Source organism: Scyliorhinus canicula, chromosome 2, assembly GCF_902713615.1.
Source record: "Scyliorhinus canicula chromosome 2, sScyCan1.1, whole genome shotgun sequence".
NCBI lineage: Eukaryota > Metazoa > Chordata > Chondrichthyes > Carcharhiniformes > Scyliorhinidae > Scyliorhinus > Scyliorhinus canicula.
The window spans coordinates 106,643,554-106,667,655 of NC_052147.1; positions in this window are offsets into that span (position 1 = coordinate 106,643,554).

Consider the following 24,102-nt stretch of genomic DNA (forward strand, 5'->3'; position numbering starts at 1 on the left):
GGATAAGGTCAAGCAGTCACAGACACGCTGCAACACGGTCTCCCCTTGATGAAAAGCGTTACACTCGCCTTCTTCATCAGGAAAACCTCCACTTAGTTCTTTGACAAAATTAAATGTATGTTTTAGCTTTTATCCTCATAAACAATTTCAGCAAATGATTTGGGCTGCTTTGGCTTACTCTGCCTTGATGTTAACCAAATAATCACTTTGTCCAGTGTCAGAAATAAATAAATGGCTGACTTCAAACATTGTTACTCAAAATCATTTAGGTATTTTGTTTCGCATTGTTTATTGCCTTATGTTTTGAACTTTGAAGCATGTTTTTTTGTTTTTTCTCTTTCCAATACCCTATCTTTCCTGCCATCTAAATTTAATAAATAAGACAGTACAGCTGCCAGCTCACTGACAATAAATGGAAATGCTGTTTTGTATTGCTGGATATTTCAAACGTTGAGGCAAGTTTATTTCTTTTTGCCTCCCCAACACAGGTATCCCCTGCTTAAAGCACATTTAAATAGTCTGTTTCTGTTTTAGTGTGGTTTATGAGGGACGGTTCCCAAATGACTGCATCCATTTTCAGTTTAGTGCAGTAAAGGAAACTGCTGCTTCATTGACTATCACAATGCGCCAAGGAGGCCAGCCACAAGATTCAGGGACACAGATCTGGGGAGGCTCCTCGATGCAGTGGAGGCCAGGAGCGTCCCTGGGGGTGAGCCGTAGGGAGCCAGTGCTGCCTGGGACAAGGTGCTGACTGTGCACTCAGGGAGTATGACTGGGAGGACTGACCTTCAGTGCCAAAAAAAGGTCAACGACCTCCACTGGGCAGCACGAGTGAGTAAACACCAACATTCCTCCCCCCCCCAAGGGAGCATCCACCCCCAACTCCCCATGCGACCCCCAACACTCCCTCCACCCCCTCCCCGACCAACCCTCCACAACCCAAACCTCCCTTCACACATTCCCCCCATCCCCACGCGTGTGGCTAACGATGCCCTCTCTGTGTCTCCTCAGGAAAAGCTCTCCCATAATCGTCGGGAGAGGGCCCAGACTGGCGGAGGGGGGCCGGACGTCAGAATCCTCACTTCCTACAAAGAGCGTGCCCTGGAGGTGACTAGGGTGACCAAGGCCTGATCGGTCACCCTCGTGGAGGCTGGCGGAAACTGCAGAGGTGAGGAACAACTGGGCTCCACCTGGGGGACCTGTCAAATGTGAGTTGTTATTGCCTTACAAACTGACCCATCCCACCCACTGACCGCATGTCCATCCTCCGGCAGGTCCTCCAGCCAACGGCGCCCGTCTATCCGGGGTGGCCCCATCCCTTGCCTCCCAGGAGACCACCATGGATCAGAGCTCCAACGATGCAACGTTATAGTCGCAGCACAGCTGCCATCCGCACCCTCCACAGCGCAGATACACACACCTCGGTGGGACATGTTAGTGGACAGGCATCTGGGGCACAATCTGGTGAGCGCCACACAGCTGCTGATGATGCACATCAAGGGAGGCAGGAACCCCCAAGTGAGACAGCACACTACCACTGTACCTCTGTATCCCAGGACCCAGCTGGGTCCAAGCTGATGCTGAGCCCGTGGTACAGAGGTACCCGGAGCTGTTCAAGACAATACATTCAGAGGGAGATGTCAGTGGCACTCCAACAGATCCAGAGCCACTTGGAGGAGTCCCAGAGGCTATGGGCGCAGGAGATGCCACCGGCAATGCGTGGCACTGAGGCCGACATTGCTAGGGTGGACAGCCTGGTGCACGACATTAGCACCATCAGTGAAGGTGTCCATGGCATCGCGCAGTTGATGACGGCCATGGCTGAGGGTCTCGGCAGAATGTCCAACTCGCTGGGGGATGAGATCCAGTACCAGGCTGACCTTGGTGAGATTCCGCGGGACATGTCCCACTCTCAGATGGGAATGGCCGAGGTGCTGCGGAGCTAGTCCCAGGCGCAGTTGGGCATTCCCGAGGTTCTGCAGAGTATGTCCCAGTCACTGAAGAGCATCGCCGAGGGCATCGATACCATGGTGCGGACCATGGGGAACTGTCAGGGTTGGCAGAGCCAGATGTTGCAGGGGCATCTGGGGCTCGAACCAGCTGCCCCTCTGTCCCAATGTGAAACCCAGAGCCCTATGGGCACCGACCAGGTGGAGGGGGCACTGGGTGCCAAATGGAAACCATCCCCTGGGGTGTCGATGGTGATCATCAGCTACCCCAAGTTCCACCCGTCTGATGAGGCCACATCTTGCAGCCAGCACACGGGACAGGGCGGCGCAGCTGTGCATGTGCCGCCGACAAGTGAGCCGGGGCCCTCTGGCCTCAGAGCCCACAGAGGATGCCCGCCAGGGGCATCAAAGCCCATGGGCTGAGGTAGGCAGCTGGCTGCCTCCACATCAGATGTGCATCCTTGGGAAACACCTAGATGTCGCGGTAGAGCTAGGAGGGCAAAGTGGATTGAGGATCACTGAGGGCACCGGGGGTTGGGGGCTGGGGAGGTGGGGGATGGGGAGGGTGGATGGTGCTTGGGGGGTGGGGGATGAGGGGGGTGGATTGGGCTTGGGGGGGGTGGGGGATGGGGGAGCGGCACCAACAGGAGAGTGGGAAATTGTACAACATATTAAACACCTTCGTGCACAACCAGTATGGTGCCTGTCACTTTCTTCCACAATGCGGGCGGACTTCCGATCACTTGGCTCATCTCGCCAACCATCTCCCCTTCCCCATGGCAACCACCTACCCTCCGGCCAAGGACATGCCCCAAGGGCTGACTCCCATTCCCTGGGTGCTCGGAGGTTGGCATCTGTGGTGCTGCCCTCCCACAGTGTTCAAGCACCCTGCATCAAGGTGTGATTGGAATGCTAGGCAATAGGCTGCACATGCTACATGGCCCGCCCATCCACAGAAATCTACTTGGGATGTGTGAAGTGCTCACTTAACCACGATTGCCAATTCCCTATTAGCAATAGCCGTCAGCCGCATGGCAAGAGCCCTTGGCAGTCGGTGGTCGGTGGGGCAGACAGGCAGAGTCAAGGGTTGCCCCTGGAATGGGTAAATGTCTTTGGGGTTGGCATGTGGTGTCGCAAGCGATTTCCCTCTGTTTTCCCACCATCGAGTGCCTCTTCCTCCATCCTTCTATGGCGGTCCACCCCTGCGGAGGGTCCACCATCCCCCACGGATCACTGGGATGGCAAGCCCAGCATGCCCGGGCTTTTTCCTGTGAGCAAAGATGGCTAAACCTGGCCCTTCCACCAGAATCACATTTAAAAAAAGGAATACTAATCAGCGCCAGCGTGACTACTTGCTGGGGAGGCCGCTGACTGACAGGAGGTCACAGGATATGGGATGCTTCTTGTTATTTGTATGGAAATTGGGTTTAGGTAGTGATAATTGGAATCTCACCAAGCTGCGGTGAGATCCCAATTTTGCCCAGTGGCCCGGTTCTCATTTTTGGCCCCTCCCGCTATTGGCTGGCCTCGTTTTGCTTGAGCAAGAGCTTAATGAGGTCAGAGAATCGCACCAATGACTCTCCCCCTCGCTTCCTCCTTTCCGACTCTCTCAATCACCACCTTCTTCCCAGGCTCTTCCTCTCGATGCCTCCTTTTCTGACTGTCCTGCTTGCTGCCTCCTTCTCCGATTCACCCGCTCGCTGCCTCCTTCTCCGATTCACCCACTCGCTGCCTCCTTCTCCGATTCACCCGCTCACTGCCTCCTTCTCCGACACACCCTCTCGCTGCCTCCTTCTCCGACTCACCCGCTCGCTACCTCCTTCTCCGACTCACCCGCTCGCTGCCTCCTTCTCCGACTCACCCGCTCGCTGCCTCCTTCTCCGACTGTCCTGCTTGCTGCCTCCTTCTCCGACTCACCCGCTCGCTACCTCCTTCTCCGACTCACCCGCTCGCTGCCTCCTTCTCCGACACACCCGCTCGCTGCCTCCTTCTCCGACACACCCGCTCGCTGCCTCCTTCTCCGACACACCCGCTCGCTGCCTCCTTCTCCGACACACCCGCTCGCTGCCTCCTTCTCCGACACACCCGCTCGCTGCCTCCTTCTCCGACTCACCCACTCGCTGCCTCCTTCTCCGACACACCCGCTCGCTTCCTCCTTCTCCGATTCACCCGCTCGCTGCCTCCTTCTCCGACTCACCCGCTCCCTGCCTCCTTCTCCGACACACCCGCCCGCTGCCTCCTTCTCCGATTCACCCGCTCGCTGCCTCCTTCTCCGACTCACCCGCTCCCTGCCTCCTTCTCCGACTCACCCGCTCGCTGCCTCCTTCTCCGACTCACCCGCTCGCTGCCTCCTTCTCCGACTCACCCGCTCGCTGCCTCCTTCTCCGACACACCCGCTCGCTGCCTCCTTCTCCGATTCACCCGCTCACTGCCTCCTTCTCCGACTCACCCGCTCGCTGCCTCCTTCTCCGACTCACACCCTCGCTGCCTCCTTCTCCGACACACCCACTCGCTGCCTCCTTCTCCGACACACCCGCTCGCTGCCTCCTTCTCCGACTCACCCGCTCGCTGCCTCCTTCTCCGACACACCCTCTCGCTGCCTCCTTCTCCGATTCTCCCGCTCGCTGCCTCCTTCTGCGACACACCCGCTCGCTGCCTCCTTCTCCGACACACCCGCTCGCTGCCGTCCTTCTCCGTCATCACCCGCGCGCTTGCCCTCCTTCTCCGACACCCCCGCCTCGCTGCCTGGTCCTTCTCCGAATCCACACCGCTCGCTGCCTCCTTCTCCGACACACACCGCTCGCTGCCCATCCTTCTCTCCGATTCACACCCGCTCAGCTGCCTCCTTCTCCAACTCACCCGCTCACTGCCTCCTTCCTCCGACTCCACCCTCCTCGCTGCCTCCTTCTCCGACTCACCCACTCGCTGCTCCTTCCTCGATCACCCGCTCACTGCCCTCCTTCTCCGACATCAACCCGCTCGCTGCCTCCTTCTCCGACTCACCCTCGCTCGCTGCCTCCTTCTCCGACATCACCCGCTCGCTGCCCTCCTTCTTCTCCCGACTCACCCTCTTCGGCTGCCTTCCTTCTCCGATTCTACCCGCTCGCTGCCCTCTTCTCCGACCACACTCAGCTCGCTTGCCTCCTTCTCCGGACACACCCTCGCTGCCTCCCTTACTCCGACTGCCCCTCCTTCCTCCTTCTCCGACACACCCGCTCGCTGCCTCCTTCTCCGACTCACCCGCTCGCTGCCTCCTTCTCCGACTCACCCGCTCGCTGCTTCCTTCTCCGACACACCCGCTCGCTTCCTCCTTCTCCGACACACCCGCTCGCTGCCTCCTTCTCCGACACACCCGCTCGCTGCCTCCTTCTCCGACTCTCCCCCTCGCTGCCTCCTTCTCCGACTCACCCGCTCGCTGCCTCCTTCTCCGACACACCCGCTCGCTGCCTCCTTCTCCGTCTCACCCGCTCGCTGCCTCCTTCTCCGACACACCCGCTCGCTGCCTCCTTCTCCGACTCACCCGCTCGCTGCCTCCTTCTCCGACACACCCGCTCGCTGCCTCCTTCTCCGACACACCCGCTCGCTGCCTCCTTCTCCGACTCACCCGCTCGCTGCCTCCTTCTCCGACTCACCCGCTCGCTGCCTCCTTCTCCGACTCACCCGCTCGCTGCCTCCTTCTCCGACTCACCCTCTCGCTGCCTCCTTCTCCGACTCACCCGCTCGCTGCCTCCTTCTCCGACTCTCCCCCTCGCTTCCTCCTTCCCGACTCTCTCAATCACCACCTTCTTCCCAGGCTCTTCCTCTTGCTGCCTCCTTCTCCGACTCACCCGCTCGCTGCCTCCTTCTCCAACTCACCCTCTCGCTGCCTCCTTCTCCGACTCACCCGCTCGCTGCCTCCTTCTCCGACTCATCCGCTCGCTGCCTCCTTCTCCGACTCTCCCCCTCGCTTCCTCCTTCCCGACTCTCTCAATCACCACCTTCTTCCCAGGCTCTTCCTCTTGCTGCCTCCTTCTCCGACTCACCCTGCTCGCTGCCTCCTTCTCCAACTCACCCTCTCGCTGCCTCCTTCTCCGACTCGCCCGCTCGCTGTATCCTTCTCTGGCGGCGACCAGCTAATTTCACCACCAGCGAACAACTGGAGAATTCCATAACTGGTCATTTATCTCATTGCTCATTTGTGGGAGCTTGCTGTGCCCACATTGGCTCCTGTATTACACATTTGTTTTAAAATGTATTTCATTACAAACATATATAAAAAGTGGCAACACATAAACAACCTGGAAAAAAGGCTTTCCAACCGTCCCCCTACGTAACAAACTGCTCCTCAAACATGGTCACGAACATCCCCACCTTGCCTCAAACCCCTCTGCTTAGCCCCTTAACTCATTCTTTATTATTTTCCACCCACAAGAAGTCACACAGGTCCCCCAACTAGGCCGCTACTCCCGGTCACGTTGGTGACCGCCACTCCAATAAGATTCGTCACCGGGCAATCAGAGGCGAAGGCTACGACACCGGCCTTCCCCCTCTCCATCAGCTCCGGCTTCTCCGATACCCCAAATATCGCCACCAAAGCCATCGCCCCCTGCTACCTCTGCCTCTGTAGCTGAGTCCTCCTAACCCATGGCACCTTCCCCGCCCATACAAAACCCAAAATAATCGTATCCAATTTCCGAAAAAAGGTCTTCGGGAAGAAAGGACATTTCACTGCGGTGTGCCAGGCCCGGTCAATCGCCGCTGTAACCAGCCCCATTGTTCCTGCAACCCCCACGTGTGACCCGTGGACACCGTCATTTTCGCTCCCACAACCCACGTGTGGCCCGTGGGCTCCGCCATCTTCCCCTCATCAGACCTCGTGCGGCCCGTGGACGCCGCCAGCTTCCCCCCCATCATACCGCGTGCAGCCCGTGGGCACCGCCATCTTTAACGCCACCATCTTCAGCGCCATTTTGGATGGCGCCTCAGGGCCCCTGCCCGTCGGGCACCTCATCGGGCCATTCATCGCCCACAACCGCCGCCGACCAGCCCGGGGCCCACCAACACGAGCCTCAGCTCGCCTCCATCACGCTCGACCAGTCCCGGCCACACAACCTCGCAACCGCGACAACGACGGTGAAAGTCGATGGCCACAAGACACCTTGCTTTCTCGACTCTGGGAGCACGGAGAGCTTCATCCACCCCGATACGGTAAGGCGCTGCTCCCTCGCGGTACACCCCATTACCCAATGAATCTCCCTAAGCCTCCGGATCCCACTCCGTGGAGATTCGGGGGCACTGAACCGTACAGGGCGTAAAGTTCAGCAACTTCCAGCTCTACGTCCTCCCCAATCTCTCCACTGCCTTGCTGCTCGGCCTGGACTTCCAGTGCATCGTTCAAAGTCTGACTCTGAAATTCGGCAGGCCCCTACCACCCCTTACTGTATGCAGCCTCACGACCCTTAAGGTCGACCCATCTACCCTGTTTGCGAACCTCACCCCGGATTGCAAACCCGTCGCCACCAGGAGCAGACGGTACAGTGCCCAGGACCGGACCTTAATCAGGTCGGAGATCCAGCAGCTACTGCGGGAAGACATCATCGAGGCCAGCAACAGCCCCTGGAGAGCCCAAGTGGTAATTGTAAAGACTGGGGAGAAACACAGGATGGTCATTGACTACAGTCGGACCATCAATCGGTACACGCAGCTCGACGCGTACCCCCTCCCACGCATATCTGATATGGTCAATCAGATTGCACAGTACCGGGTCTTCTCAATCGACCTGAAATCTGCCGACCACCAGCTCCCCATCCGCAAGGTGGACCGCCAATACACTGCGTTCGAAGCAGACGGCTGCCTTTACCACTTCCTTAGGGTCCCCTTCGGCGTCACTAATTGAGTCTCGGTCTTCCAAAGGGACATGGACCGAATGGTTGACCGGTACGGATTCATAGAATCATAGAATTTACAGTGCAGAAGGAGGCCATTCAGCCCATCGAGTCTGCACCGGCTCTTGGAAAGAGCACCCTACCCAAGGTCAATAACTCCACCCTATCCCCATAACCTCATAACCCAGTAACCCCACCCAACACTAAGGGCAATTTTGGACTCTAAGGGCAATTTATCATGGCCAATCCACCTAACCTGCACATCTTTGGACTGTGGGAGGAAACCGGAGCACCGGGAGGAAACCCACGCACACACGGGCAGGATGTGCAGACTCCGCACAGACAGTGACCCAAGCCGGAATCGAACCTGGGACCCTGGAGCTGTGAAGCAATTGTGCTATCCACAATGCTATTGTGCTGCCCACATTCCCATACCTGGATAACGTCACCATCTGCGGCCACGACCAGCAGGACCACGACGCTAACCTTTCCAGATTTCTCCACACCGCCAAACTCCTGACCCTAATGTATAACAAGGAAAAGTGTGTGTTCAGCACCAACCGCTTAGCCATTCTTGGATATGTGGTGCAAAATGTAGTTCTAGGGCTCGACCCCAATCGCATGCGCCCCCTCATGGAACGCCCCCTCCCCTACTGCCCCAAGGTCCTCAAACGATGCCTGGGGTTCTTCTCATACTATGCCCAGTGGGTCTCTAACTATGCGGACAAGGCCCGCCCACTCATTCACTCCACCGCTTTCCCCCTGACGGCCGAGGCTCACCAGGCCTTCAACCATATCAAGGTCGACATTGCCAAGGCCGTGATGCACGTGGTCGATGAGACTCTCCCCTTTCAAGTTGAGAGTGATGCATCAGATTTCGCTCTAACCGCCGCATTCAACCAGGCAGGCAGGCCCTGTGGCATTCTTTTCCTGCACCCTCCACGCCTCCGAAATTCGGCACTCCTCCGTCGAAAAGGAGACCCAAGTCATCGTCGAAGCTGTGCGGCATTGGAGGCATTACCTGACCGGCAGGAGATTAACTCTCCTCACTGGCCAACGGTTGCCTTCATGTTCAATAACACACAGCGGGGCAAGATCAAAAATGATAAAATCTTGAGGTGGAGGATCAAGCTCTCCACCTACAATTACGAGATGTTGTATTGCCCCGGTAAGCTCAACGAGACCCCCGATGCCCTATACCGAGGTACATGTGCCAGCGCACAAGTGGACCGACTCCGGGCCCTACACGATGGTCTCTGTCACTCAGGGGTTGTGGTGATATGCATCACTGTAGATACACAAGGGGCTAAATGTAAATACACGTAGACTAGCTAGACACTATAGGGAGCACCAGAGACATGACACACAGACATTCAACCAACAGGTCAGTAAGATAGGACACGACCAATGGGCATTCACAATACACACACAGAGGTGTATCACCTCAGGAGGGCATTACACAAACCCATATAAAAGGACACAGCACACATGCTCTTCCTCTTTCCAGTGGAGACTCTCAGTGAGTACACAGGGTTGATTTGAAACACATCACACCCACCACGTGGATTGTAGCAGACTGGTTCGTCAGTCTGAGTAGCTATAGAAGGATTAACGAGAGAGTCAAATCCAAGTAGGAGAATTGTTAACAGTTTAAATAAACGTGTTAAAGCTATCTCTAAGTCTGAATCTTCCCTTGTCAGAGTGCAAATCAAGGAAGCAGCTTATGCTAAGTCAAGAGCATAACAAAACAGGGTACCCACGGAGTGACCATTTAAATCCATATAGTTCCAACTCAGCAAACAATGACAACCAGCAACACCACCCAGGCAAGATGATCGAGATTCTGGTTCCACAGCGGCTCAAGTGCCACGGCAATCTCAGTGAAAACTGGCGTGCATTCAGGCAAAGGTTTCACATCTTCCTGGTAGCAGCCGACCTACAAGACGTGGCCGATGCTGAAAAGACAGAGCTTCTGCTCACCATCGCCGGTGAAGAGCAGAAGAAATCTTCAAAACATTCAAGTTCTCCAAAGGGCAAAACAGGAGCGACTTCCAGGCAGTCCTGGACAAATTCGAACAATACTGCGAGGAAAACACAAATAAACCAACAGAAAATGGTAAGAGAGGCGCCAGTACTCACCACGAGGCCGAGGTCCCGGAGCAGAGAATGGCAATTTTGATCAGCAGCCATCTTGGTAAAGGTGCTGCACATGCGCAGTTGAGAAAAAGGCCCCAAGTAAAGGAACAGCGATCTGAGCATGCCCAATCGCTTCCTAGGACCTACATCACACGCACCATGACATCAGAGGCCCCAGGCCACGCCCACTTAAAGGGGAAATGTCCCAAAACACAAAAAAAACAATTTAAAGCCGTAAAACCTGATTCTTTCACCTGGAAGACAGCACAATGCCTGACATTCGACCAGTAGCTGAAAGTAACCTCCGCAGAACCCTGCAAGAAGCAGTTAGCACCACCCAAAGAGATGATCCAGTCCTTGAAGACTACGACTCCGACCTTGATTTCTTCTTTGGACATCACGAGCCCAATGACAGCTCCGACACAAAAATTATGACATGGTCCTAGAAGACTACGACTCAGACGAAGGTTTCATCATTTGAGATGGCGACCCCAGTACCAAATCCGAACCGCAACGAGATGTGTTCTACAGTGAAGAATCCGACACAGACGCGGATGTGTTCTTTGGATTTGAGGATCTTCAGCCCAGCATATATGACAACCCGACTTGTGAGTGCAGGATTATGCTGCGGCCTGACACCAAGGCACAGAGAGCGGTACAAGCCCACAGAGAGCAGCCTGCTGCCACACAGAGAGTGGTCCACTCACCACGAAGGGTCCCCGACTCCACACAGAGAGTGGTCCACGCACCGCAAAGGGACCCAGCCTCCACACAGAAAGCGATGAAAGACTCCACAGCGAGACAACTGCACGTCTCCACACAAGAAGTGACTCGAGTGACACAAGCCTCCACAGCGAGCTTGTGGACAGCCTCCACGATAGAAGCAACACAAGACTCCAGGGCACAGTCCTTGCATGAACAAGACCATGAGGGTCTAGCAACCTCCTCTGAGTAACCAGCAGCAGACGATGCAGGTCTGCCACGCTCAAGTGACCAACAGAAAGACTATGACAGTCTGCCACGCTCCAGTGAACAACAAAGTGACTATGACAGTCCAGCCAGATTGTTTGAGCCTCAAGAAGAAGACTCTGATAGTCTACCCAGCTCAGGTGAATGGCAAGAAGACACTGAGGCTCTAACCACTGTATGTGAGACAAGTGACGACAGCATCCCACTTCCCATACCAGATGTGCAACATGACAGACCTCAGCTAGAATGTACAGATGCACTCGACAATCACAGTGAGACGACTGTTGACTCCGGTGACACCACTTTACTTCAAACCTCATTCGCTCGAGCCTCTCCACAAGCAATGCATTCCTGAATGTTTTGACTCCAGACGTGGAGCGTCAAGAAACCTCAGCTGACTCAAGTGAACCTGAAATGACTCCGGGCGGGGAGCATGAAGAAATCTCAGCTGACTCCAGTGAACCTGCAATGACTCCAGATGGGGAACATCAACAAACCAAAACCGACTCAGGTGAAGCAGACCAGACACCAGACAGGGAGAATCAACAAGCCAAAGCTGATTCAAGTAAACCGGACTTGACTCCAGACAGGGAGCGCCGCAAACTCAGTGATGGCATGCTCAAGGAAACAGCAGATGCCACAAAGCACGCTGACACGAGTAACTGTGTGAAGGACTCATATTATCCACAGAGTGTGGTCCTTGAGCGCAGCAAACACGACAACAGAACCATCTAACACAACAGCACAACCTATGAAAACCACATGAACGACAATAACAAGAGGCGTGCCAGCGGCAACAACGTCGACAACAAGCACGACAAAAACAACACCAATGGAACTACGACTGGTACGACATGGTACAACTCTGCCCATGAGGGACACTGTTACTGCTCAGCTCAGGACAATGACATACCGTGGCAGGACGATGCATCTTCCCAATTCACGTTTGCTACACTACCAACAGGCAACCTGGCTTTCAGGGCAGATGCCATCAAACGTCGCTACCACAAGCATCAGAAGAAAAAAAGACTCCAAATCGGACAACAAAGTGATTTGACCACTTCTTGGTTCCTTACGCACAGGGACACTGATGGTGTTCACAAGGACATGCCACCATCAACATCACCAACTCCCCAACCAAACAAGAAACTTGACCATAATAATTGATGAATTTTGGACTCATACATATGATTTGGACTTATTGTTTAATGATCACTGTTATCATAACTTGTACAGAGCATCACTTATCTATCTGTTTTTGTTCAATTTTCTTTAACACTGTACAGAAAATCTGTAACGCAAGAAAAAGGGGGAGGTGGTGATCCCTACTGTAAATACACAAGGGGTTAATGTAAATACACGTAGACTAGCTAGACACTATAGGGAGCACAAGAGACATGACACACAGACATTCAACCAATAGGTCAGTAAGATAGGACACGACCAATGGGCATTCACGATACACACAGAGGTGACACCACCACAGGAGGGCATTGCACCAACACATATAAAAAGGACACAGCACACATGATCTTCCTCTTTCCAGTGGAGACTCTCAGTGATGACAGACACAGGGTTGATTGAATATCACACCCACCATGTGGATTGTCGCAGACTGGTTCGTCAGTCTGAGTAGCTATAGAAGGATTAACAGTAGAGTTGAATCCAAGTAGGAGAATTGTTAATAGTTTAATAAACGTGTTGAAGTTATCTCCACATCTGAACCTTCCTTTGTCAGAGTGCACATCAAGGAAGCAGCTTATGCTACGTCAAGAGCATAACAAGACAGGGGTCACCCGGTTCTTTCACTTCATAAAGGCCCGCAACCTACCCTACTCCATTGCGGAAGTCAAGGCGGTCACCAAAGACTACCAGGTCTGCGCGGAGTGCAAATCGCACTTCCACCGGCCAGACCGTGCACACCTGGTGAAGGCCTCCCGCCCCTTTGAATGCCTCAGCATGGACTTCAAAGGGCCCCTCCCCTCCTCCGACCGAAACACGTACTTCCTTAATGTGGTCGACGAATACTCCAGATTCCCCTTCGCCATTCCGTGCCCTGATATGACATCTGCCACACTCATCAAGTCCCTCAATAGCATCTTCATTCTGTTCGGTTTCCCTGCTTACATCCACAGCGACCGGGGATCCTCCTTTATGAGTGATGAGCTGCGTCAATTCCTACTCAGCAAGGGCATTGCCTTGAGCAGGACGACCAGCAATAACCCCCGGGGAAACGGGCAGGTGGAGAGGGAGAACGGGACGGTCTGGAAGGCCGTCCTACTGGCCCTACGGTCTAAAAATCTCCTGGTCTCCCGCTGGCAGGAGGTCCTCCCCGACGCCCTCAACTCCATCCGATCGCTACTTTACACTGCGTCTAATGCAACGCCCCATGAACATCTCCTTGCCTTCCCTAGGAAGTCCACCTCTGGGGTTTCGCTCCCAACGTGGTTGGCAGCTCCAGGACCCGTTCTCCTCCACAAACACGTGCGACTCCACAAGGCGGACCCGTTGGTTGAGAGTTACTCCATCCAAACCCGCAGTACGCCTACATGGCGTACCCCGACGGTCGCCAAGACACAGTCTCCCTCAGGGACCTGGCACCAGCTGGGTCCCCACCCACCCCCATCTTCCCCGGCGCCCCCCCATCCTCCCCCCAGTCCACCTCACCACAGCCCCCACTCCAGGACAATCCGTCCTCCCATTGGTTCCACCCGGGGACGAAGATGAGGACTACACGCTCCCGGAGTCATGGGCGACCAAGCTGGCGCCAGCATCACCACCGGGACTGCGGCACTCACAACGGAGGATCAATGCACCCGACCGGCTGAATTTGTGAACTTATCCAGAACTGAACACTTTAAAAATGTTCACTCACATGTAAATAGTTTTTCACCACCCCTGCTGGACTCTTTTCTTTTAAACAGGGGGTGAATGTGGTAGTCACCACAGTTTGTATATGGTACACATATGAGATGTAATACGGTAAGGCTCTTGTACTACAGGTACAGGGGTAGATCCCTGTCTTCTGACTCCGCCCAGTAGGCAGAGTATAAATGTGTGTGCTCACCGAGCTGCAGCCATTTTGGCAGCAGCTGTAGGAGGCAACATCTCTTTGTAATAAAGCCTCGATTACTCTCTACTCTCGTCTTGTCATAATTGATAGTGCATTAGGCGCACTCTGAGCTTGTGGAAAAGTGTTGCATAAATACAAGCCCTTTCTTGCTTTACTACCTCACCACATCAATTGCTAATTGAAAAACTTCTATTTGAAACATAAAACATTTTGCTCCACTGCTCTGTAATCTCCATTCTGTGTCTGTATCTATTCACCATGAGGGATATCTCAATAGATTCACTCATATTCCTTAAATAAACCCATTAAGAATAAATTATCAGAAATTATAATGCAATGTTTAAGAGTTGCTTTCTTGTTAAAGGTTGGCTGCACTGTTAGGATTGCCCAAGGGCACATACATTATCTAATTTATACAGATCCATGAATTTCCTTTAAAGAAACGCGTATTGATCAGCTTCAGGCCCCAACGTCCATTTTAATGATGGTTTGCTTCAGCTTGGCTGTAACTGTCACCCATCCTCATCGATTTTTATCTCTGTGCCATTTGACTAATTCAGAACCAAGGCCCTTGCTAAATAAATTGATGGCTGAAGTATTAGCCTGGATTTTAACGGGGCTGCACAGTTCCTCATGAGCTCTTCGGCATGAGATCTGGGCTTTTTAAAGCCTGCATGGGCCTCAATTGAATAAAAATATTGGGCTGTCTTCCCAATGTAGACGTGAATCGAGCATCCAGCTGGCACCTTGAGCATAATTTTCAGTCCTAGCTTATTAGATGTAGGCGTGCACCTCCTGATAGGAGAAATTTCTGCCGAAATATTTTTCACACAAGTTACATACAGATAACGGAGGATAATCTAGGGTCTATTGAGGAAATTGAAAAAATTAATATCAGTTGAGGAAAAAATATTGGAGAAACATAAAGGACTAAAATCCACCAAACACCCAAGACTTGATGGCCAACATCCTAGGATTCTAAAATAAATTAGCTGCAATGTTGGTGGATGCATTGGTTATGATTTTTTAAAATTCCAAAGGTTCCTGTGTGGTCCCAGCAAATGTTGGACGTCAGCAAATGTAACTTCACTGTTCAAGAAAGGAGGAAAATGGAAAACAGGTTACTACAGGCCCGTTAACCTGACGTTTAGAAAATCACAGTATGATCCAAGGCAACATGATTTTATGGAAAGAAAATTGTGTTTGATCAGTTTATTTGTTTATTGAGGATATAATTAGTAGGGTAGATAAAGGGGAACCAGTAGATGTGGCATACATGCGAATTCTATTCAATAAGCTGCCACGATAAAAAGGTTATTACACAAGATAAGGCCTCGAGGAGTTGGGAGTAATATATTAGCATGGATAGAGGATTGGTTAACAGAGGGAAACAGAGACCTAAAGTTTCCATCCCCGCCCACCATGGGAATTGTTGTGGGCAGGATGGAAAACTGGACAGGCCCCGGCAAAAGGTTTATTGATTTTGGGTGGGAATTTCTGGTCCCATGATGGGCGGGACCAGAATATTTCACCCAGAGAGTATAGAATGTAAATGTCGCTAGTCTCAGAGGCTGTTTTCCCCTTTGAGGGGAAGAGCTGACTGGTGGTGATTTAACTGGAGAATCACAACACCTCAGGCGAGGGACAAGGTTGAGATGACAGGGCCTTCATAAAGAACCTCAGCCAGTAAGGGAATTAAACTAACGCTGTTGGTGTCGCTCTGCATCACAAACCAGCGCCAATCAGTAGTCAGCCAACATATCCATCCTTGTGACTTACCGTCTTCCTGCACCAATTTGAAACAAAAACAAAATTGGATAATGCTTGGCTGTCAGCCAACTTGCCTTTCCCAATCCCCCTTTCCTCCCCCCCACCACCCCCCCCCCCCCCCCCCCCCCCCGCCATTTTAAATGTTTCTATACCTGGTTCTTAAAACCACGTTGCATCATTGTTTTGACTGGTGACATCTCTAGCTCATGTGGACTTTTATTTTCAGGAAGTCTTACATAACCTTCAATCGCTAGCAGAGAGAGAGAGCTGAGAATAGAAACGCTTCACTTATAATAGTCACTAACTAACTTATAATAATAGCACCCTTGATGAAGGAACTGCTTTAGCAGTTAATAAAACAACACAAACGTTTGTCATAAGTCACTTGCAGGCTGGAAATCCCACTGGAAAGACACATGTCAATCCAACACTATCATGCTATATATATATTACATGAGCGCAGAGGCTGGCCCACTTTATTTGGCGCAATAAAATCCAGTACAAAGATTATACTGAGTTGCAGCTTATTGCCTTTTTACCTTTAGCTTCAATCCCTCTCCTGACTCCAACCTCACCAATTCTCGATATTTCATCAGTGGAAATAGCAGACAATGCACTTTGATCCTTTGAACTTATCTATAAAATGGTCAGGGGAATGTCATTGGGGATGCATGGATAGTACCAGTGCAGATGATACAACTTTAATTTCATTTCAATTTTCTGCAGGGTTGCAATGTTCCTGGAAGTGTAGTGGACTGGGCCTTCTGCCACCTAATAGCATGAGCACCAACTTCATCAGAATTTCTGGAATTACGATGAGTTTGTAGATGTTTGAAACATGAGTGATTGGGAGCTCCCCAGTTTGAGATTGGCTTTTGCCTTGGACAACACGGAACACACCATACCTCAGGAGACTACCGTCAACAAAGGCAGACATCACCGATGAAGTTCAACACTCACCTTCAGTGTGCTAGTGCAGCTCATGGTCGCCTGAGGAAGAGAGTGTTTGAAGACCAGGACCTCAAGCTCATGGTCTACAGGGCAGTAGTGATATCCACCCGCCTACAGGGCTCAGCGAGATGGACTATGTACCACAGGCACCTCAGAAACCTGGAGAAGTACCACCAGCAGTGCCTCTGCCAGAGCCTGCAAATCCATTGGCAGGATAGGCGCACCAACATCAGTGTTCTTACTCAGGCTAACATTCCCAGCATCAAAGCATTTGTTCTTTAGTATCCTGATCTGCCTCTCCACTGCCCCCATAGACTGGGGTGGTAAGGACATGAAAGGTGGTGTTTAATTACATTTTGTTAGTTACATTTCAGTTTGTTAGCTGTTTTACTCAAACCACTGAACTATGATCTCAAAATCACAACATAATACGACACACAAATATCACCACACTCACAAACCCTAAACCTAACTTTTGACCCAAATTAATTATGTAAACGTGCTTGTTCTAAACTTCCAAATTATAAACTCACGATTACTTCCCAGGAAGATAAACTTTAACAGATGTACGAATGTCCACATTAAACAAACTAAACACACAGATTCTCACAGCTCACAAATACCACAGTTAACCATTAGACTTCTCTCACGGCCACTGATTATTAAAGAGACAGCAATTTCACAATCACTTGATTAAAATACTAAACAAGAGCCTCCATTTTCCTTCATCATAAAACTTTTATTTATTTTATTCCATTTAAGTCAATTTCCAATGATTGATTTTATAGGCATCAGCTTTCCTTCGTGGATTTAAAACCATTCTCACGTTTTTACTAATTGCCTCCAGACTATGTTTAAAATTTCCGCATTAACTGGTCTCGTTAAGCTCCCATAAACTCATAATTAAACCTACATAAATGAATCATAGACCTATACATAATCATAGAGATGTATTTTGGGGGGCAATTGAGAACAAATTAAAAGTCGGCTGAAATGGTTACATTTCCCGCAGAACCTAAAGGGGCGGAGAATGGGCAGAGAAATTTGGAACACCATTGCGTCCCTTCACATAATCTAAAACTTATATTGTTCTATTACTTTTATTCTGCTCGAATTTCTTTCCTTTAAACTGATTTCAATTTCTGATATTTCAGTGCTTGAGAGAAATCTTACTATGTTTTTTTGAACTCAAATGTTTGAAAAGTTCAAATTGGATCTAAATGGTGATTGAAGTCTAAACATTGTGCGAATTTGGGGCATCCCCCTCACAGGAAAACACAACAGTGAAGTTCAAATTAGATATAATAATCTTATCGATAAACTTTTGTTCTGGTCCCCTATGAGGGGCACTCTTTATCAACGCATTTCCCATGGTGAAAGTTCATATATTACCTTGCTGGTAAGAAAACTTTGATCAATCGGCCAGGGACTCAAACCCCACTGACTGTGTCATATCAGCCGGGGACTCGAACCCCACTGACCGTGTCATATCAGCCGGGACTCTACCCCACTGACCGTGTCATATCAGCCGGGGACTCAAACCCCACTGACCGTGTCATATCAGCCGGGGACTAAAATCCCATTGACCTGGGGACTCTAACTCCATTGACCATGCCATATCAGCCGGGGACTCGAACCCGACTGGCCGTGTCATATCAGCCGGGAACTTGAACCCCACTGACCGTGTCATACCAGCCGGGGACTAAAACCCCATTGACCTGGGGACTCTAACTCCATTGACCATGCCATATCAGCCGGGGACTTGAACCCCACTGACCGCGTCATATCAGCCGGGGACTCGAACCCCACTGACCGTGTCATATCAGCCGGGGACTTGAACCCCACTGACCGTGTCATATCAGCCGGGGGCTTGAACCCCACTGACCTGGGGACTCAAACCCCACTGACCGTGTCATATCAGCCGGGGACTTGAACCCCACTGACCTGGGGAATCAAACCCCACTGACCGTGTCATATCAGCCGGGGACTTGAACCCCACTGACTGAGTCATTTCAGCCGGGGACTCGAACCCCACTGACCTGGGGACTCAAACCCCACTGACCGTGTCATATCAGCCGGGGACTTGAACCCCACTGACCGTGTCATATCAGCCGGGGACTCGAACCCCACTGACCGCGTCATATCAGCCGGGGACTCGAACCCCACTGACCGTGTCATATCAGCCGGGGACTCGAACCCCACTGACCGTGTCATATCAGCCGGGGACTCGAACCCCACTGACCGTGTCATATCAGCCGGGACTCTACCCCACTGACCGTGTCATATCAGCCGGGGACTTGAACCCCACTGACCGTGTCATTTCAGCCGGGGACTCGAACCCCACTGACTGAGTCATATCAGCCGGGGGCTTGAACCCCACTGACCTGGGGACTCAAACCCCACTGACCGTGTCATATCAGCCGGGGACTTGAACCCCACTGACCTGGGGACTCTAACCCAATGACCGCGTCATATCAGCCGGGGACTTGAACCCCACTGACCGTGTCATATCAGCAGGGGACTTGAACCCCACTGACCTGGGGACTCAAACCCCACTGACCGTGTCATATCAGCCGGGGACTTGAACCCCACTGACCGTGTCATTTCAGCCGGGGACTCGAACCCCACTGACCGTGTCATATCAGCCGGGGACCCGAACCCCACTGACCGTGTCATATCAGCCGGGGACTTGAACCCCACTGACCGTGTCATATCAGCCGGGGACTTGAACCCCACTGACCTGGGGACTCAAACCCCACTGACCGTGTCATATCAGCCGGGGACTTGAACCCCACTGACCGTGTCATTTCAGCCGGGGACTCGAACCCCACTGACCGTGTCATATCAGCCGGGGACTTGAACCCCACTGACCGTGTCATATCAGCCGGGGACTTGAACCCCACTGACCGTGTCATATCAGCCGGGGACTCGAACCCCACTGACTGAGTCATATCAGCCGGGGACTTGAACCCCACTGACTGAGTCATATCAGCCGGGGGCTTGAACCCCACTGACCTGGGGACTCAAACCCCACTGACCGTGTCATATCAGTGGGGACTTGAACCCCACTGACCGTGTCATATCAGCCGGGGACTTGAACCCCACTGACCTGGGGACTCAAACCCCACTGACCGTGTCATATCAGCCGGGGGCTTGAACCCCACTGACCTGGGGACTCGAACCCCAATGACTGTGTCATATCAGCCGGGGACTTGAACCCCACTGACCGTGTCATATCAGCCGGGGACTCGAACCCCACTGACTGAGTCATATCAGCCGGGGGCTTGAACCCCACTGACCTGGGGACTCAAACCCCACTGACCGTGTCATATCAGCCGGGGACTTGAACCCCACTGACCGTGTCATATCAGCCGGGGACTTGAACCCCACTGACCTGGGGACTCAAACCCCACTGACCGTGTCATATCAGCCGGGGGCTTGAACCCCACTGACCTGGGGACTCGAACCCCAATGACTGTGTCATATCAGCCGGGGACTTGAACCCCACTGACCGTGTCATATCAGCCGGGGACTCGAACCCCACTGACCTGGGGACTCAAACCCCACTGACCGTGTCATATCAGCCGGGGGCTTGAACCCCACTGACCTGGGGACTCGAACCCCAATGACTGTGTCATATCAGCCGGGGACTCGAACCCCACTGACCGTGTCATATCAGCCGGGGACTTGAACCCCACTGACCGTGTCATATCAGCCGGGGACTCGAACCCCATTGACCGTGTCATATCAGCCGGGGGCTTGAACCCCACTGACCTGGGGACTCTAACCCAATGACCGTGTCATATCAGCCGGGGACTCAAACCCCACTGACCGTGTCATATCAGCCGGGGACTCAAACCCCACTGACCGTGTCATATCAGCCGGGGACTTGAACCCCACTGACCGTGTCATATCAGCCGGGGACTTGAACCCCACTGACCTGGGGACTCTAACCCAATGACCATGTCATGTCAGCCGGGGTTTAAAACCCCATTGACCTGGGGACTCAAACCCCTGTTCCAATTGGGGACTCGAATCCCAAGGGGGATTCGAACCTCCCTTTTGACCAACGATGACTCACCCCAGTAGTGTCACACAGGTGAGCATATGCGTTTCTTCTGTCAAAATCTCGTAATGCCGAAATCCGGCAGCTGTGGTCTCCGAGTTGTTGACTAGTGAGGCTATGTACCCGTGTCCGGAACTCCAGGGGTTAGTCATCTCGGTGGGACCTCCAATTACTGTTGGAATTGTGAAAGGCATTCACGGGAGTTCTCTTTGATCAATCTTTATTGACTTGTGCACAAGGAGAGCAATTCAGTGTAGCTCACTGCATTGTTCTCTTTGAGTCCAGTGAAGCAGAAACAGTTATAGCTTTTTCAAACAATAGGTTTACAGTTGCAGCCTAATCCTTCATTTACATGTCAACGCACCAATAATATCACCGTTAAACTTTCATTTTAAACCAATGAAAGGACAGTAATTCTAGCCAATAGAAAACAGGGCAAATGGTCCAATAGAAAAACTAGCATTTTCAATCCTTCTTTTGAATACTTATCTCCCCTTCTGTCTTGGATGTTACTGTAGTTTATAGAAATACACATTCTTGTTACGTCTACCTCCATCATTCTGTCTCTGCAGGCCCATGTCATTCACTAAGAAACAGTTTATTGTGGATTCCATTCTTTGACCAGACTTGATGGTGGCCCACAACGTCTGCATGCCTGACATGGAAGTCCCGAAACAAGCACTCTACCTGGAGCTTCGACACAGCAAAGGAGCCCCAGGAAGTGCTTCAAGGACACCCTCAAAGCCTCCTTGAAAAAGTGCAATATCCCCATCCACACTCGGGAAGCCCTGGCCCAAGACTGCCCGAAGTGGATGAAAAGCATCCGGGAAGGGCTGAACACCTCGCGTTTCATCACCGAGAGGAAGCTGAAGCCAAACGTCGATAGTGAAAGGAGCACGTGATGGGCACCACACCCACACGCTCCTCCAGCCACCGTCTGACCCACCTGAGACTGGAGTCACACGTTGGACTCAGTCACATGAGAAGTCATTTTTAATGTGGAAACAAGTCATCCTGAGGAACTGCCTAAGAAGAAGAAGCTGCAAGATTTAAACACCTTCGGCAACTTGAAAAGGCAACAATCCTCAGAAAACTACAAACATCCATTACTTGCAATGTCTGTGAGGCCCCTGTAGGTTTGCTGATGCAGTAGGGCAAATGCTGCTACAGGGGCTGGGGGGTCAAAGAATGAAGAGAGCTTGATTTGGTACAGGGATGAAGGAGCCCAAAGAGAAATGCTTGAGGCAAAAGGGTAGAGGGGCCAGAGCTTTTCATACCAGCTCCACAATCCGGCTCTCAGTGCAGGAAGTATTTGAATAGCTTTTACGGGGTTAGAGAAAATAAGAGAACTCAGTCACACTTCTAAAAATGCACTCAGATAAGCATGTCTGCAAATAGTCCTTCTCTCACACATTGAAAAAGTGCTTGAATTGGTTAGCTTCAATACCGAGGAGACATCATAGTAGACTTTAAATCCCTAGCCTTCTGATAAAAGTAATTTTTGACTCACAGCCAGGCATGTAATCACTCGACTAAAAGTGTCAGATGGAATCTAACTGCGTGTAGCTGTCATCTTGCCATTGAAGGCTACATGAAGACACCTGGTTTGCTGTTTTTATTGGCCTTGGAAGGTAATTCTCTGTTTTTAAAGGAATAGGATCATGCGTACCAGCTGGGAAGTTTTTTAAAAGTTCATCTATGGGATCTGGGTATCAGTGGCTAGGCCAGCATTTATTGCCCAGCCCTAATTGCTCTTGAGAGGTGGTCGTGAGCTGCCTTCTTGAACCGCTGCAATCCATTTAGTGTGCTGTTCGGGAGGGAGTTCCAGGATTATAATGCAGCGACAGTGAAGGAACGGTGATATATTTCCAAGTCAGGATGACATGTAAATTGGACGGGAGCCTCCAGGTGGTGATATTCCCAGGTATCAGCTGCCCCTGTCCTTCTAGACGGTGGTGGTCATGGGTTTGGAAGGAACTGTCTAAGGAGCCTTGGTGAGTTCCTGCAGTGCATCTTGTAGATGCATTTCCTGGGGCTCACTTGCTGTGTCGAAGCTCCAAGTATAGCGTTTGTTTCTGGACTTCTATGTCAGGCATGCAGGCGTTGTGGGCTACCATCAAGTCGGGTAAAGGCTGCAAGTCTAGCTGCCACTGTGTGTCGGTGGTGGAAGGAATGAATGTTTGTAAATGGGGCGCCGATCAAGGTAGCTGCTTTGTCCTGACTGGTGTCTTATTTCTCGATTGTCAGAGCTGCACTCATCCAAGCAAATGGAGAGTATTTCATCACACTTGTGACTTGTGCCTTGTAGGTAGTCAGGAGGTGAGTTACCAGCCACCGGATTCCTAGCCTCTGACCTATTGTATCCACAGTATTTATGTGGCTCAGGTTCAGGTTCTGGTCAATGGTAACCCTCTGGATGCTGAAAGTCAGGAATTTATTAATGGTAATGGCATGAATGTCAAAGGTGATGGTTAGATTCTCTTTTGATGGCGATGGCCATTGCCTGGCACTTGTATGGCACGAGTGTTACTTGCCACTTGTCAGCCCAAGTCTGGATATTGTACAAGTATTGCTGAAGTTGGTTATGGACTGTTGGGAATGTTTTGAAATGGCTAGTGGATCCCCAAAATAGACTTCTTACCTCAGGAGAAAGTTTTACAGATCCAAGGAAGAGAAGGTCATAGAGAGTATTAGAAATGGTGAAACAGGACAGCATATGCCACAGGAGGATTTATTTTTAGAACATCCTGCTTCTCTTAATTGTTAGTGAACAATAATTGGAAACCTATATCACTCAATTGTATCCAAGTGACATGTGAACCACATTATTCAGGCACCTATTCTTTTTTTAATGTTTTCATTGGATTTTCAGATTTTACATTTGACAATTTGTTTTCTATTTACATGTTTCTAGCTTGAACGTTTAGTTATGGGTGTCGTACCCGCGAGTATTGTTTCACAGAAGTCAATCAGGATGCAGTTCTAGTTTATACAGAAAAAAATCTAAAGGAGATACATGTTCCAGGAAAACAAGGAAATTTAACAATAGTATTACTGAGAAAGAAGAAGAAAGTCTAACAGGTTTGCGCAAGTTTTAACAGACTAGATTTGCTTGTACATATTTACAGTTGCCTGTTTCACCTTTCCTTGGTGGCTGTGTATTTTCTTTAGCCAGCCAGCCTTCACTGCGTTGCCGGCTGTTGGCCCTGGCTTGTGCTAGATTGTTTGTTGCTATGCCCTTTTTGCCCTCGGATTTATTCCCTTGCCTCTGTGCCCTTAGCATCCCGCGGTCTTCTTTTGGGTTTATACCCCCCTCCTCCTCTG